Source organism: Panthera uncia (genome assembly GCF_023721935.1).
Source record: "Panthera uncia isolate 11264 chromosome C1 unlocalized genomic scaffold, Puncia_PCG_1.0 HiC_scaffold_3, whole genome shotgun sequence".
In the NCBI taxonomy this organism is placed as follows: Eukaryota; Metazoa; Chordata; class Mammalia; order Carnivora; family Felidae; genus Panthera; species Panthera uncia.
This window is the reverse complement of record NW_026057584.1, coordinates 57980739-57983933: the sequence shown is the minus strand read 5'-3', so window position 1 is coordinate 57983933 and position 3195 is coordinate 57980739. Positions and strand designations below refer to the sequence as shown.

Below are 3195 nucleotides of genomic sequence, written 5' to 3'. Positions count from 1 at the left end.
TTTTTTTTCTGTTTTTTTTTTTTTTTTTTTTTTTTTTTTTTTTTTTTTTACCTTATTTACCACATTCTGACTTGCATTTCACTGTTTGAAAGCTGCCTCATCTCTACCAGAAGGTAAGGGTCCAGGGGCAAACTCCATCTCTTTCTGAGCAATGTCTCCCACTCCACTGCCGTGCCCTATGGCACAGTGGCGACCCCTAGCAGGGACCCTCAATGCTAAATGAGTATCTGGCTGGATTCCAACTGAGATTGGACTCTTCACTGATGTGGTCCTGGCTATTCTCCAGGCTATGCCTCCCAACCTTCCAACACTTGGTGTAACTGTGGACTGCTGGGACACACTAGCGGAGAGACCTCTGTATGGGAATCATGAGGAATTTGGTGGGCCTCACCGGAGGGCAGGCTTCAGGAAGACCATAACTCTGGGAGACAGAATCCTGAATACGAGATGCTTAAAAACAAAGGGATTATAGCCAACAAATAAAAGGTGCTTTTCTTTCATTTTGTTCTCCTGCTGTGCCCTGCAGAAACCATATGTTTCCTAAAATTACAACCATAGTTAGGAACACCCTGAAATATCAGACAGTGACATGGACCCAGGAATGAATACTTCCCACAAAAGTAAGCTCATCCCTGGCCAGAGCACCTGAGACAGTACATTTGAAAGGTAAGAGCATACCAACTTCTCTCCCCCCCTTACCACTTGAGCTCTTTATCACTCTTTTATCTTGGTGCTATACACTGCATGGTGTCCCTCTGATGCCTTGTGCTGTGCTGCCTTTTGCTGTTTCTTACTTCATCACCCTACCTGATCCTCACACCATGTGATGGACAAAGAGCAAAGTTTATCAACCCCATTTCTTGGATGAGGTAAGCTGAGTCTCAAGTTGCATGATATGCCAAGGGCACACGAAAGTGGCTGAACCCCCACAAGAGATTTAATTGGGGAAATAAACAAATGGAAGAAGGCATGAATGTCTCCAGTTGTAAGTAATTTCCTTGTCTGTAAATGTCCCAGAATTTTATCTGACCTTGCTTACAAATCACTTTGCTCTATATTACCAAACCCAAAAGAGTTCATGTGCTCGCCAGGGAGCCAAAGTGATGGCAGGGTTGGGTAGGTCCCAAGGAAGAAGATGACATGACTAAAATGTTCAATAACATCTTCCAATGACTGATAAATGGAGACAGAAGATGTGGTATATACACACATATATACATGGTATACACACACACACATACACACACACACACACACACACACACACACTGAAATATTACTCAGCGATCAAAAAGAATGAAATCTTGCCATATGCAATAAGATGCATGGAACTAGAGTGTATTATGCTATGTGAAATAAGTCAGAAAAACACAAATATCATATTTTACTCATGTGGAATTTAAGAAACAGAACAGATGAACATAGGGGAAGGGAAGGAAAAATAAGATAAAAACAAACCAGGAGACAAACCATAAGAGGTTCTTAAATACAGAGAACAGGGGCACCTGGGTGGCTCAGTCGGTTGAGCGTCCAGCTTCGGCTCAGGTCATGATCTCTCGGTCTGTGAGTTCCAGCCCCGAGTCAGGCTCTGTGCTGACAGCTCAGAGCCTGGAACCTGCTTCGGATTCTGTGTCCCCCTCTCTCTCTGCCCCTCCCCGACTTGTGCTCTGTCTCTCTCTGTCTCAGAAATAAATAAACATTTAAAAAAAAATAAAAAAAATACAAAGAACAAACTGAGGGTTGCTGGCAGGGTGTAGGGTCAGGGGATGGGCTAAATGGGCGAGGGGCATTAAGGAGGACACTTGATGGGATGAGCACTGGGTGTTATATGTAAGTGATGAATCACCAAATTCTACTCCTGAAACCAATACCGCGCTATATGTTAACTAACTTGGAGTTAAATAAATTTTTTTAAAAATCTGCAAAGTCTAGCCTGCACACTTCCATAACAGCTAATGGGCTCCTACAGATAGATGGGGGTTTTTTGGTTCCCGAGAAGCTCGCCCTTGAGGGGATAACAGGCAGGTAAAGACACAGAGCAAGAGCAGAAGGCAGTGTTGTGAGCACCAGAAGAAGAGGCAAGACGCAAAATGCTGATGGCGTACGGGGCTCTCTCAACTCAGAAAGTCAAAGGGTAATTTATACAAACTACAAACCAAACCAAACAAAACCTCCTTGGAGTTACTTCATCCGTTCTAGGAAAAGGCATTTTTGAGGAGGAAAAATATGCCAATGACTCAAAGTGAAGCTAAAGTATTGTTTTGAAATTGCCTTGGGAGACTGGCAGAAGAAAACCCACCCAGGGTGGGACTGTGTCCAGGGACTCCGCGGCAGCACTGCCTCGACACGCAGGGCCAGCGATTGAGGGTGGGGTCCAGGGACTATCCGGGGGACAGCCGTTACATGCAACTTTAAGAAAAAGGGACAAAGTCTACCCGGTCACTGCTAACAACTTGAGAGCGTTCACCAGAACGGAGATAAGGCCAGAAGCCAGAGGCCCAGGAAGGAATATTCCTCTGGGATAACGCAGGACCAAGAGCGGGCACAGACACACCCTTTGTTAATTTCAAAGTCTAACCACCAGTCGAAGTCGCCTCCGACTGGGTCAGCTGGTTTCTTTTACGCTTGCAACGTTCTTCAACGGTTCTTTTTTAGAGAGAAAAATGTGTTCGCAGAAAGAGGTAGGGGGAGTGAGACTGAAGTCAGGCTGTCCGGAAAGTCCGGGAGAGGCCCCGGGCAAGGGGAAAGGCGCTGACGGGGACTGGAAGCGCCTCTAAGGTCAATGCGCACATCTAACCCGCGCGTCTATACCGACCACAGAGCGAGCAGCGGGCTGCAGGCGGGAGCCCAGTTTGGGGAGCCGCGTTGCGAGATGAGCTCGATTCCACCAGCGGAGAAGGCGAGGCGGTTCCTGGGCACGAACCGGCCCGGGGATACCCGAAAGTCCCCATCCGCCCGAGCTGGGGGTGTAGATGCGGCCCCAGCGCATCCCCGTCAAGCCCCTGCCGCGGGGAACTACGGCCGCCGCGGGTCCCGAGCCCCCACCCCACTCCTCCCCGCCGCGGCCCCGGGGTCGAGGGAGCCCAGGAACGCGCGCGCCCAGGCGGGAGGCGCCCCGCGCCCGCGGCCCCGCCGTCCGCGGCCCCTTCCTTCCCGGCCCGGCCCCTCCCGAGGCCGCGCGCCCGCGCCCACCGC

General features: G+C 49.5%; 1 protein-coding gene across 1 annotated transcript in view; it reads right to left on the bottom strand.

Annotated features, from left to right (window-relative positions):
* WIPF1 (WAS/WASL interacting protein family member 1) overlaps window positions 1-3195 on the bottom strand; it is a 131050-nt gene that overhangs the window by 127195 nt on the left and 660 nt on the right. The gene's annotated exons all lie outside the window — the stretch shown is intronic.